Raw genomic sequence first — 15,430 nt, forward strand, 5'->3', positions numbered from 1 at the left:
TTGTCTATTTGGTTTTGTTGGTTTTTGATTTTTGTGTTTTGTTTATTTTTTGTTATGATTTTTTTCTTTCCCCCCCAAATTTCTTCTTTTTAAATTGATATTTACAACCTCTAGACGAACATTTTGTTGGTTGGTTTTGCTTTTTATATTTCGTTTCTTGTTTTTTGGTTTTTGGTTTTGAGTTATTTCTTTTTCAATTTTCTTCTTTTCTTTTATTTTTTTTTAAATAGAACCATATAAATTGATTCATCTTGTTCTACCTCATAAATTAAGGGGGAAAATGAATGGTACCAGAATCAATGTTCTACTGAGCATTCAGTAGAAATAAAAAAAATGTTCAGACTTAAACACAAAACCCAAAGTCAACGACAACAGAATCGATACCCAATCTTCAACAGGCTATACAGAGGGGACCAATTATACTAGCCATCACAGGGCATAGGAGGGGATGCTGGGAACAGGGTTGGAGGGAGGACAACACTGGTGGTGGGAATACCCCTGATTTAATGTCACTATGTACTTTAAATATTATTGTGAAATTCTGTAGTTCATGTTGATCACAATAAAAATTATTTTAAAAAAAAGAATATTCTCTTTCTAATAGCTGCAGAGGAGCATTACTGAGAATGAACCAATTCTATGTAGATGAGAATTCTCACATACATCCTCCTGATCCCCAACTCCTTTGTTTTATAATCTTATATTCCTTAATGCTGAGTGCTCACATAATTCTAGAGCTTATTATTTAAGGACACCCCATCAACCCGAGGTTTTTCCTTTCCCTCCAAACTACTCCTCTACCCTCCCCTTTCCTTTCCTTTTTCCCTTTCCCCCTTCTCACCGGTTTCCTTCCCTTTTCTCCCTTTCCCTTCCCTTTCCTCCATTTTTTCTTTTTTCTTCTCTTCCATTTCCCTATCTTCCCTTCTTTTATTTTCTTTTCCCTACCCTACTTTTTCATCCCTTCTTTTTCCTGCCCCACTTTGCCTTCTTATATTAAATAAAATTTCTACTGGTTTAGACATATTATCCCTGCTCTAAATCTTGATTAACTGAGGAAAAAAACCTAGATTGCTATGTATCATGAAAGTTTTATAAATACAGAGTAAAATCTATAGTTTAGTTTTCCAGAATCTCAGTCCAGTGATCATAAAAAACTCCATTATATTTGTATAACAATTCAAGAAAATTAATTTTATTTTGGGATCATAAGAAAGAAAAGGCCTAGAAACCTTACATGTCTTATTTAGTATTAAATATGTATATGAAGCTAAGAAAAACAATTTAAAATTTGAATAGAATAACAAATACAGGAGCCAGAATGATAGTACTGTGTGGCTTGCTAGTGATCAACCCAGGTTCAATTTACTACATTTCATCTATTTCTTTGAGAAATAGTGAGTGCAGAGCCATAAGTAAACCTTCAGCACCACTTAAAGGGGCCCCCAAATAAAGCAAAAACACAAATATTCACTTTGGTTCCTTGTTTTATGTGAAACTATGACAACATTAAGAGCTTGGAACAGTCTGAGTAAGATGAGTCAGAGTTGATCTGTCTCATGACAGATGGAGTTATAACACTTAGGAATTTTTTCTATTCCTGGGCTCATACAAAAATAAAAACATCTCAAGCAGAGTTTACTGTGTCATTAGACTTCTAAAATTTTAGTTTCACTTTTGTTTCTTAAGTGAGAAAACAGTAAGTATCTCCCTTTCTGGGAATAAGTGGGTAGTAGGAAATTTCTATGAGAACTTGTCCAAAATTGCTTCATCAGGAAATGGTCTGATAAGAGAATGTTGCAATTGATCACAAGTTAAAAATAATTGCCAATGCTATTGCTAACAATATAGTAAGTTCTTCTTTTCTTTGATTTCAAAGCCAGTAATGTGTGGATGTTTCTTAATTCCACACTTTCTGAAGATAAACTTTGAGGAGGTTTGTTGTTTACTGTGATTACTTTACAGTCGGTTTGAAGAAGGTACAATCACATACTCATTTTGAAGAAGGCAGTCAAGTGAATAAATAAGCAAACTGTCTGGTTTTGTAGGGAAGTGGCTGACTTAATCTTAAATGCTTGTCCTTATAATTTCTATAAACTCTAAAGTACACCTCAAGGGGTTAGAAAATGTAAATCTTTCATATTCAGGTTCACAAATATTCCATTAAACTTATATGCCATGTCATGTTGTGTGTGTGCACAGTGTGTTTTGTGGAGAGTGTGGGTGTGAAGTAGTTTTCTTTATGCATAAATTATACCAGAAAATTCAGTTATCAGGAAAGAAAACAAAGAAGTTTATACAATTAAATTAGATTGCAATAGAGCAAGAGTCCTTTATTTTTATGTTGAAGTAGTTGTATTTCAGTATTATAATAAAGTGTCAGATTTTCTTTGCTTTTGGACTTGAAATGAAATATTGACTCTTCCAGGTTCTTAAGCCTGCTGAATTCTTACTGCTAGCGTTCTGGTAGATCTTCTTGTCTTCAATTTACTGATTAATAGTGAAAATCATAAGAATTATCAGCATTAAAGGACCTAAATGAGTTTAGGAGCAGAGAACTGAGCCCTAGAAGATCATACCAGGTTCCCAAAACAAATTACACACACACACACACACACACACACACACACACACAATCACGGAATCATACTTACACTACTGGGAACTCCCTGTGGAAATGAGGCTTTGAAAATCTATTCAAAGATAGAAACTTTAAGTTTGGCCTCACTAGTGAGCAGGTTAAGCATGAAGCATCATAAATATATCTGCCAGAGTGTAGAAAAAAAAACAGGTATAGGCAAAAATACCTATGACCCCACAACTTTCTAAATCTTAATCTTCACAAAATTTGATTGAAATTTTATATTAGATCTGGTGAAATCTCTAGGATAGTAGTTACTCAGATACATAAACATAGTTTGTCACCAAAGAAGGGGTACAACAAACAGTTATCTACCTGCCAAAGATTAGAAGAAAACACTTTATTGACATTGCATCTGACTGAGGATGAAGTTAAGAGTCCAAAAGTCAGAGACTATACTTTCTCCAAATACTAAGAAATTAGTTCAATTTTACTAAACTTAAGGGCTATGATAAAAAAAAGTCAAGGTGGCCCGGAGAAGCCACACACCAGGAGTTGGTCCCTTGCACTGGCATGTGGTGGGCACTGGGCTGGACAGCTAGCCAAACAACCACCGGACTGCCAGTCAGTCTGGGGGCCCAGATTACCCCACACCAGAGGGTCTTCATGGCCTGATCTAGTAACCTGGGCCTTTGGGGATGGGATGGGGTGGAGCAAAACTCCTCCCCTATCCATTCATTTGCAAGCTACAGAGGGGAGAGTTGGGCCTGGAGAAGCCACACGCCAGGAGTTGGTCCCTTGCACTGGCATGTGGTGGGCACTGGGCTGGACAACTAGCCAAAGAACCCCCCAGACTGCCAGTTAGTCCAGGGAGCCAGACTCCCCCACGCCCGAATGGTCTTCATGGCCACATCTGGTAACCTGGGCCTTGGGGGATGGGAAGAGGTAGAGGAAAACTCCCCTCTCCATTCATTTGCAAGCTACAGAGGCAAGAGCTGGGCTTGGAGACCACACATGCCAGGAGTTTGCCCCTTGCACAGGTATGTGGTGAGTACTGAGCTGGACAGCTAGCCAAAGAACACCCCGGACTGCCAGTTAGTCCGGGGGGCCAGATTCCCCCACTCCAGAATGGTCTTCATGGCCACATCTGGTAACCTGGGCCTTGGGGGATAGGATAGGACAGCTAGCCAAAGCAGATTTATCTCAACCAGAACAGCCCCTCTGCAGGGTGTCCTTTTTTTTTTTCTTACCGATAACTATTTTCAAAAGCGCATGGCGCATTTGCGCCCGCACAACATATACCCTCTTTAGCATCGTCTTGGAAAAAGAACTGATTAGAGGCTCTTCTGCTTAGAGGCTGCCTTTTATACATTGCCATTTTACCACTGTAGTTTTATAACCCCTGAAATCTCCCATTCCATGAGGGCCTCAGTGAAACCACATTTTGGAATAAAGAAATTAAGACCAATATTAATATTGCTGAAATTTAAATCAAGTTAATATGACAAGTGTCCAAGACGACAAAAGATCTGCCATCAACATTTGTGTTTGGGGATTCACCATTCCCTAGGGGAGGTTCAAAAGCATTTAATTTATTTACCCTGTTAGTAGATTGAAACACATTATCAAGTTGCAGTAAAGTACCACGTGTTTCCTGTGTCTGTGCAAACAAAGATACTACCAAAATGTATTACATATGTTAAAGGTATCAAGAGGAGAAAATACCATAAGATGAATTTTACAAGTTACCATAGGCCACCGGTAAAAAGCATAGGCCACCGGTAAAAAGCAGCAAAGCTGGGGCCGGAGAGATAGCATGGAGGTAAAGCGTTTGCCTTTCATGCAGGAGGTCATCGGTTCGAATCCCGACGTCCCATATGGTCCCCCGTGCCTGCCAGGAGCAATTTCTGAGCCTGGAGCCAGGAATAACCCCTGAGCACTGCCTGGTGTGACCCAAAAACCAAAAAAAAAAAAAAAAACAGCAAAGCTGCAAATTGAGTAGAGGCAGAACAAGCAGTTTAAACAATATTGTATTTTTTTTTTTTACATCCATGTGGAAAATCTTGATTTCTTCTCATTTTAAGTGTCCGATCTTTCTAAAAATCACTTAAATGTTGCTTCTATTTTTGCTGTGAGTCTGGAGAAGCTAAGATTCCTTTATTATAAACTTCTTCAAACAAAAATACTAGAACAATTTTTCAGATAAAATTAATTTTTTCTAATAATGGAATAGATTATTAAGTCTATTGAATAATAACAAATTTTCTCAGATATTGAGAGCTAAATTAGAACATAAGAGTTCTTAGGACTTTCAATTACTTTTAGAAAACCCACATTATTATCACATACAGTTAAATATTTATTTTGCATGAACTTTAACATGATGAGAAGCATTGCATGCTTTCCTCAAGAACCTCTAAGAGTGAACTCTGGACATAGTCATGAATAATCCCCTCAATACCACCAGCTGTTGCCCCAAATTCAAACCAAAACAAAAAATTAAACTGTGTCATTATACCCTTGAACAAAAACAAAAACAAAAAAAGTGGGGATCAAAGAAGGGAAGCCAAGCAGACCTTTTATCCACCTTAAGATTGACAATGTCAGATTTGAAACATTGAGTAGATGTCAATTTTTTTTTCAGATAGAGTGGGTGTCCAAAACCAAGCAAAAAACAAACAAGGCCACCAAGTGTGGCAATAATTACTGTTCTGCTATGTGGGGTGAAAATAGTTAAAAAAAAGAAGCTGCTAATAGCATCTGGCAAAGAGAAGCTGAAGCATCTTCTTTCAAAAGTACCTTTAGATAGAGCACTATTATTAGCTCTCTAACCTAAAAGTGAAAGCTGTAGAATGTCTGCAAAATTCAGCTGTAAAATCTGAATTGAGGAAATAGATATAAGTGACCTCAAATATGGAAAAAGAAGAGAAATAATGAGAAAACTGCAATCATAAATCAGGGAAAAGAAAAACATAGATGATTTATTTAAAATCATAACACATGGGCTTAGCAACAAATGATAGAAGCCAAGAAACAAATCAGTGTCCTTGATGCCCACATATATAAAAATCATTTAAAAAGTTTATTATCCAGCCTAAAGATGAGCCCTCACCCTGTGACTTGTAGCAGGATGTAAATATTAACTTATGAGAAATTTTTGCTCCCATGCCTGTGCACTGGAATTTCTTCTCCTTTTAGGGCTCACATACCCTCATTCTCAGAGGAGATTTAGTATCTCTATGCAGGTAATAAAGCCATGACACAGAATTAGCTTTCAATTATGTCAGTAAATCAGAACTGTTTCCCTCTCCTATCAAGGTCTTTAGAACATATAGTCCTATGCCAGACATGAAATGCAGCCATGGTTGGCACCTAGAGAATGCCTGTTGCCATAGCAGAACAAATGGTGGGACATCTAAATCCAATGACTTTTTTTTTTTTGAAAACTTTTAGAGATCCTAGGCAAGGATATTTCAATTAAGAATTAACTCAATTCCAATTTTTTTCAGAAGGGCATTAAGTTGTAAATAAATAGGAATTAAGGCTGCCTTGTCACCAGTCCTAAAGTAGATGGATGATACTAAGGCCACATACTTTGAGATGTAACTACTGAGCACTTTGAAGATTTAAAAAATGACCCACCACCAAGATGCAGAAACCGTGCACTAAAAGCTAAATATTACCACAGAATATGAAAAGATCATCTAGAGTTCAAAGGCATTTCACTGGGACAATATGCAGATTGTTTTATGTAGAAAAATTCAGGTCAAAGTAATTTCGAAAATTTCAAATGATATTTTAAAAAGAAAAGCACCATGTAAGTATGCAGGGTTTATTGTTTATCTTATTTCAAATCTTAGACAAAAGGTATTTAGTTTTCTTTCCATTGAGTATAATGTTTGCTATGGGATAGTGGTAAATGACTGATTATATCGATCATTTTGATTATATTGATCTTGCAATTTACACTTATTGAGAAATATCATAAATGGGTGCTAGACATTATCATATGCTTTCTCTGCAAATATTGCTATGAACATATAATTTTTACTTTTTATTTCATTAATGTGGAATATTTTGTTGATTGACTCGCATAGGTTAAGCATCCTTGCATTTTTGGAAGAAATCCTAGTTGCTGTCCAGGTGAATGATCTTGATGAATTGTTAGATTATATTTGCTAGCATTTTATTGAAGATGTTTGCAACTATGTTCATCAGGCCTATTGTCCTGTATTTCTTTTTTTATAGTGTCTCTGTCTGCTCTTGGTGTCAGGTTGATGTAATCTTCTTAGAAACTCTTTGGAAATGTTTCTATTTCTGCAATTTCCTGCATGCTGGTGTCCACTACCCTCTTGCAGAAGGTGCTTTGTGAGAAACACGAGGAGGCCCTTCAACCAATTGTAGCCAATCAGGGTACAACTGTTAATGCATGGATGTGTGTATGTCTGTCCGTGCTGTAAGTAAAACTTTTTCTCTATACCCCCCATACTTTTCTTTTGGCCTCAGAGCATTCGCCATCTTTATCTTTTCAAAGTGTGCTACAAGAGATAAAGTCACTGCTTGCAACCAACCTGACCACATGAAGCAGCTTCTTCCACTGGATCTTTGGTGATTCCGATCAGCAGCTGCAGGAGATCATCATCATCCTGACTTCTCTTCACTGACAGATGATTTTGTCAGCTGATCACGTTCCATTATTTCCCCAATCTATGTGCCTTTTTAAATAGAAGAGAGGAAGTTGTTGTCATATATCTGTAAAATCATTCACTTTTTTTCTTTCACCGTTTCCGAGTTAATTCATCAATAAGGTCTAAAAAAGCTGCTCAACAATCCCTGGCCTAAATGTATGTTTTCCCACAACTGTCTGGTTTTCTGTGTGAAACTGCAGGTTAAGAAGGACACACAATATATCCATAATATACCCACAACACATGGATAAGTATGGAGAGTATTTCGTTGAGTAAAATAAGTTGGAACGAGAGGAATAGGCATAAAATATTCTCACTCATTTGTGGGGTATAAGAAAAAGAAAACACCCTAGTCACTATTTTCTTGAAGTGCAGAAGCTTCTCAGTTTAATGTAGTCCCATTTGATTATCTTTGCTTCCATTTGCTTGGGCAGTCATATTTCATTAAATTTGAAGATTCCTTTAGCTTCAATTTTCAGTTCAAAGAGTGTTTTTCTCTATGTACCTTATGGCTTCAGGTTTGATATCAAAGTTATTCTAATCTAACCCATTTTTATTGGGCCTTTGTGCATGGTGTTGAGAGTTCTGAGTTCTTTTTTTTTAAAATTATCTTTAATTTATCTTTTTTTGCATGTAATTGACTAGTTTTTCCAGCACTGGTTTAACACTGGTTAAAGAAGGTTAATTTGCTTCACTTTGTATTTATTGGTTCTTTATTAAAAAATAATTGTGGGGGCTGGGCGGTGGCGCTAAAGGTAAGGTGCCTGCCTTGCCTGCGCTAGCCTTGGACGGACCTCGGTTCGATCCCCCGGTGTCCCATATGGTCCCCCAAGCCAGGAGCAACTTCTGAGTGCATAGCCAGGAGTAACCCCTGAGCGTTACTGGGTGTGGCCCAAAAACAAAAAAAAAAAAAAAAAAGAATAATTGTTCATAAATCTGTGGGTTCATCTCTGGACATCCTATTCACTTTGTCTAAGGGTCTGTCTTTATTCTAGTACATTCCTGTTTTAATGACTCCTGCTTTATAGCACAGTTTAAAGTTGGAGAAAGTTACTCCTCACATTTTTTTGCCAAGGATTGTATTAGCTATTCATGGATGTTTATTTCTCCATATAAATTAAGGAGCCTCTGATCTGATCCATTTCTTTGAAAAAATATTATGAAAATTTTTATAGGGATTACACTAAATCTGTTCAATATTTAAGAAATATTTTTATTTATCCTCCCAATCCATGAGCAAGATAGTCTCCATTTCCTCCTGTCCTTTTTTTTCTTGGAGCAGTCTTTGTAGTTTTCTTTATATAGCTCTTTCACCTCTTTAGTTAAGTTGATCCAAGGTACTTGATTTTATGAAGGAACAATTGTGAATTCGATAGTTTTTTAATGTTTATTTCTTCTCTTTTTTTACTTATATATAAAATTGTTATGGATTATTACATATTAACTTTGCAGCATGCTGCTTTACTATATAAGAGTATTGTTTCTAGAAGATTTTTGTGGAGTATTTTGAAGTTTGTGACACAGTATCATATCATCTGTAAACAACAAGAACTTCATTTCTTTTTTTATAATAATATATTTATTTAAACAACATGATCACAAGCATAATTGTAGTTGGATTTCAGTCATAAAAGGAACACCCCCCTTCACCAGTGCAAACTTCCCACCACCAATGCCCCACCTCCTACTTGTATTCAAGACAGGCTTTCTACATCTCTCATTCGATCATATTGTTATGCTAGTTCTCAGCATGGTTATTTCTCTAATTGCACTCACCACTCTTTGTGGTGAATTTCCTATCTTGAGCCAGTCCTTCTGACTCTAATCTCCGGGAATTATTTCAATGTCTCTCGTTTATCTTAAAACCCATAGATGATTGAGACTATTCTGTGTCTATCTCGCTCTCTCTGACTTATTTCACTCAGCACAATAGATTCCATATACACCCATGTAGAGGAGAATTTCATGACTTCATCTCTCCTGATGGCTGCATAATATTCCATTGTGTATATGTACCAAAGTTTCTTTTGCCATTCATCTGTTGAAGGGCATCTTGTTGTTTTCAGAGTCATTTCTTTTATATATAGATAGATGCCTTTGATGCTTTTTGTAAACAATATGGATATTTCTTTAAAAGCTATAAATTGAACTTCCCCATGATCATAGGCATATACCCCAGGAACACAAAAACACAATACAAAAATGCCTTCTGTATCCCTATGTTCATTGTTGCACTATTTACAATAGCCAGAATCTGGAAACAACCCAGATGCCTGATAACAGATGAGTGGTTAAAGAAACTTTGGTACATATAAACAATGGAATAATATGCAGCTGTCAGGAAAAACGAAGTCATAAAATTTTCCTATACATGGATTGACATGGAAACTATTATTCTAAGTAAAAGAAGTCAAAAGGAAAGAGATAGACACAGAATAATCTCACTAATCTGTGGTATTTAAAAAAATAAAAAACAGTATGGTAATAATACCGAGAAACAATAGAGATGAGGTTTGTAAAGACCAGTCCATGAAGAGTCACAAAGAGTGGTGAGTGCAGCTAGAGAATCAACTACACTAACAACTATCATGACAATGGTAGTGAGTGAGAGAAATAGAATGCCTGTCTTAACAACAGGAGGGGTTGGGGAAGAGGGAGATGGTGGCATAAGGTTGCACTAGTGAAGGAAGTGTACATTTTATGACTAATACCCAACTACAAACATGTTTATAATCATGGTGCTTAAGTAAAGATAATATAAAAAAGAAAATATAGGTGCCAGAGCAGTGATGCAAGTGGTAGAGCATTTGCCTTGCATGTGCTAACCTAGGACAGACAGTGATTTGATTCCCAGGCATCCCATATGGTCCCCCAAGCCTAGGGCAATTTCTGGGTGCATAGCCAGGAGTAACCTCTGACCATCACAGGGTGTGGCCCAAAAACAAAAAAAAAGAAAAAAGAAAATTATGGTAATATTATCCACAGAAAATAGGGATGAGGACTTGCTGTACCAGTCTATGGTAGAAAGCTTGCCAGAAAGAGCAAGGAGTACATTTAATGTAGAGAAGGATCCACTATGACAATGATAGTTGGAGCTGATTACTCTGGGAACAATCTGGGTGCTGAAAGAAGATAAAGTGATATGCATGATACCTGATACCCATTCATTAACCATAGTACAAGCCACTTGTCAGAAATGAGAGAGAGAGAGAGGAAGAGAGAAAGAGAGAGAAAGAAAGAATAAACTGCCTACCTTAGAAGTAGGCAGACTAGAGGGTGTATGGGAGAAAAACTGGGGACATTGGTGGCAGGAAATATTGCACTGTTGAAGGGTGGTACACATTCTATGACAAGAACTCAATTTTAAACAATTGCAAACATGGTGCTTAAATAAAGTAATTATAAAAAAATTAAAAAGGACAAAATAAAAGTAATTTATAATATGGACCTTAGTGGTGGATTTGGAGTTGGAGCATCACATGTCTGAACTCTACTATTAATATCTTTGTAAGTTAGTTTAAATTAAAAAGTGACAATTAATAAAAGTGAACAAAATTCAAAGATATATGGATAACTTTAAGAAAAATAAGTATTGCTGCAGAGAATTAATTGTTGCAGAAGAAAAAGAGACTGGGAATTAATTATTGAGAGATGAATATGAGAACCGAGTCATAGACTCAGATCAAGGAATCCCAAAGAATTCCAAATCAAATAAATTCAAACAGAAAATTAATGAGAAACACTTATTATAATGGAATACTGAGAACAGAATTGTCAAAGAAGGAACTTACTCAGAAAAGAACCCATTAAGATCAGATAAACTCTGTGGGTGATAGTACATGGGGTAGGGTACTTGCTTTGTATTCAACTGATCCAGGTTCATGCTCTCTATATATACTCTAGTAGGTGTGATCCCAGTGTTCAGAACTAGAAATAAGCCCTTGGGGGTCAGAGAGATAGCACAGTGGTAGGGCACTGTGAACAGATAGTTGTTTGAATCCCGTCATATCCATATGGTCCCTGAGCCTGCCAGGAGCGATTTCTGAGCGATTTCTGAGAGATAACCCTGAGTGCCGCGGGGTGTGACCAAAAAACAAAAAAACAAAAAAACAAAAAAGAAACAAAACAACAACAAAACTGCATATCTAAAGGCCTGTATGACATAATCAACAAGTTCAATGAAATATACAAATAATGATGTTCTATCCAGTTTTATCACCCAAGTTAGAGATAGTGTTACAAAATGTTAAAGATTAAACAACTAAATAAGCTAATTATCATCAATTAAACTCTGCAAGAAGCAGTAATTGGTGTCCAGTAAAAGATTTATAAATATTATGTGGAAGTAGGGGCCAGAGTAATGGCGCAGTGGTAGGGCACTTGCCTTGTACTCGACTAACCCAGAACAGACCACGGTTTGATCCCCTGGCTTCCCATATGGTTCCCCAAACCAGGAGCAATTTCTGAGCGCATAGCCAGGTGTAACCCCTGAGCACCACTGGTGTGGCCCAAAATCAAAAACAATTATGTGGAAGTAATGAGAGAATAAAACTATATAATAGAAGAAAGATTTGGGGTAATACTGAGGTCTTATGCCATATTCTCTGAGCTCACTTGCTTTTTACTTGATAGGGGATCTAGAGTCAGAACTTCAGAATTAAACTACATATTAATTTCTAGGCAAATATGCTGAGGACACCGTTAGAATAAGCAATGCAGCATGACTACTATATTAAAGGCAGATATCAATGTATATGTCAAATAAAAGACCAAAGAAGCAAACAAAACCTTAAAATTTCCCAGAATCCATATTAAAATGACAATATATTCCTTAATTTTAAACATTTATTTAACATCAGTGGCCTAACTTCACCAATCAAAAATCATAATTAAGTGCCAGAGTGATAGTACAATGAGTAGGGTATTTGCCTTGCATATGGTTGACCTAGATTTGATTCCCAGCATCTCCTATATTTACCTCACATCACCAGTAGCATTTCATGAGTGCAGAGCCAGGAGTAATTCCAGAACCTCACCAGGTATGGCTGCCAAGTAAAAACATAAAAATTAGAAGGCAGCTAAGTGGCTGAGAATCCTGAACTGAAGCTTCTTATCAAGCTAAACTATAAGGACAGGCACAGAGTTAACAGCTAGAAAACAATCATAGGTAGATAGCAGTCTAAAAATCCTATTATGATCATAGATGCAGGAGTTTGTTCTTTTTATTCTAACTGAAACCCAACTACAAATATTTTTGTAAATTTTAAATAAAGCAAACTTCAAGTTTGCAAAGATTATAAAATACACATAAACATAATAATTGGATGACAAACATATTTATACACCCAAGAAGTTAGAACATTCATTATGATAGAGATATAAAATGTAAGGCTGTAAAAATAAATAGATTTGAGAAAAAAAACTTACACAAAAATAGTATAAAATTTGATTTCTTTATAACACTTGCTAAAACAGCAAGACAATAAATCAATAAAAAAACATTTATCATAAGAGAAGAGACAGTAAAGCTATGTTTATTAGATATATAGTAAGAATATCCACCCCACGAGAACAAAGTACATCATCTTCTACAGTGCACATGGGTACTCATATAGATCACATGCTGAGGCATAAAACAAACAATAAAGTCAAGAATAGAAATCTCAGATGGCAATGTTTTGAAGGTTGAAATAACCCATGCAAACACAAAAAGAAAATCTAATAAAAAGATCTGTGTGCATCCTTTGATGAGCATGGCCCAGAATCCAACATTACTCAAACCAGCCAACCTTGAATTTTGATGTGAGTCCTCTTCATGCACTTTTAATCCCCCAAACCACCTGGACACAGATATATCTACAGCTGTGGAGAGGGCATCCATACCAGTTCAGTCAAATGAGACCTCCAAAGTCAATAATCAACTTTTGGGAACAATTTAAACCACTTGTGAAAGAAGCCTTGGGATAGTATCAGTCAGTTCGCCACTTCTCTGAACCTGAGTGATAGAAACAATATAAAACAAAGAAACTGGTCCATGTCAACATAGAGTAGCAATATTCCAGGAAGGTTACAATTGAATCTTACCTTTCTATTCCGTCTACAGATTTCAAAAAATCAATACTATTGACACTTAATTACTTGATAATTGTATTGGGAGAGATAATCAATATATTTGAAAAGAACCTGAGATTTGTATGTATGTGAGGGGTGAGACAGGTTCTTGAAATAGAAGTAGAGGACTTAGAAGATACAAAAACAAACCTCAACAACATAATGGATATGGCTGAAGTAAAATCAGTGATCCAAAATATATGATGCACAAATTCATCAGAAAAGAATAGGTCATAAAAATATAATGAGGAAAAAAATGAAGATTAAAAGAAACATTAGTGACAGTACCAAGAATCAAAATGTCCACTAGAAGAAGTAAAAAGAGATAGAAAGAAAGACTAGTTTAAAAAGTAATAGACAAGAATTTCCAAAATCTGAAGGAGATGGAAGCACTGACCTACATTACCAAAGAGAATCAAAGTGAGCTTAAACAGATAAGTACCAAAATATACTGAATCCATATGACAAAAATATGACAAATACATACTCTATAAAACAACATAGGACATAAAACCTCACCTAGAAGGGGGGAAATGAGATTCACATCACATTTTTCTAATAAAACTCTGCAAGCAAAATAAATAGAAAGAAATATACTAAGGATTCAAAAGTTCATTACTCAATATTCTGTATGGTTCCCCTAGGAATGCTAGGAGTACCATATTTTTCATATCATAAGAAGCAGTCCCTCCTTAAGTGTATTTTATGGAGTGAATGCTGCCTGGGGCTGAAGCCGGAGTGCAGGGGAAAAGAACATTTAAAAATTATGTGTGTCTTATAGAGCGAAAAATATAGTAATTTGTAAGTACAGGAGTAATCTCTGAACATCACCAGGTAGACTCAAAACCCACACACAGAAAAGCAAAGTAGTTATGCTTTTACATCATCAAATACAATTCAAGCATAAGAAAATCGCAAAATATGGTGTATAACAAACACTGTTTAAAGAATTTATAGAACAAAAGGACTTAGTGTCAACAACGTATATGCATTGAATAAGGAGTAACTGGTAATAAACATAATAAGATACCTTGATAGCAACACAAAAATAGGAGACTTTATATTCTATTTTCATCATTGAAGAGATTAGCCAAATAGAACAGAAATAAATAAGATCCCTAATTAGGAATTAGACAAACTTGAAATAACACATAAAACATAACTCTATAAATACAAAACATATATTCTTCTGTGCATATAGAATTTGGCATAGGTCAAATGGTGGGATATATATTTCAATACCCAAATCCATGAAAATATAAATCAAATAAAGTGTATTTTAGACTATAATGTCATTAATTAGAAATTAATCATAAAGAGAAAATTGGCTAAAAATAAGCAAAATTTTTGAGTGAAAAGTATACTGTTAATATCAACTGGATGAAAGAAAATTGAAATGCTAAAAGATTTCTGAAATGAATGAAAATGAAACACAGTATTAAAATCAGTGAGACATAGCAAATTCAATGCTAAGGAAAACATTCATAATAAAACAGCCTCGTTGGGAGAGAAAAATTCAAATCAGTGATCTAAACTCATAACTTGAAAAATTAAAAAAAGAATTAAAAAGTCCTAAATTAAGTAGTAGGAAAGAAAAATAAAAATCATAGCAGAGAAGCTGAAAAGATAGTACAGGGACTTAACTTTTGCTTTTAATATGGCAAACTCTGGTTCTATCCTTAACACTGACCAGTGGGAGTGATCCCTAAACACAAAGAATAAACCCTGAACATAGCTAATTGCCACTTTACCCTGAATCACTACATATATCAGTGACATGGAAATGTAGACTACAATATAAAGATTCAATAAAAACTGAAGCTATTATTCGTTTGTCTATTTTCAAAAGAACCAAGAAAACTGAAAAAAAAAGCTTAGCTTAAGTCACAAGCCAAAAACAAAAACAACAAAACCCCCCCACATAAAACAGATATATCAAAAATGAAAATGAAAGAAATTATAACAATCTATTCATAAATAAAAGAAGCATAAAATACTCTTAAAAACCCCTATGTCACTAAGCTAGAAAATCTAAAATAATATATATAGACGA

This window comes from Suncus etruscus, chromosome 4 (genome assembly GCF_024139225.1).
Source record: "Suncus etruscus isolate mSunEtr1 chromosome 4, mSunEtr1.pri.cur, whole genome shotgun sequence".
Lineage (NCBI taxonomy): Eukaryota > Metazoa > Chordata > Mammalia > Eulipotyphla > Soricidae > Suncus > Suncus etruscus.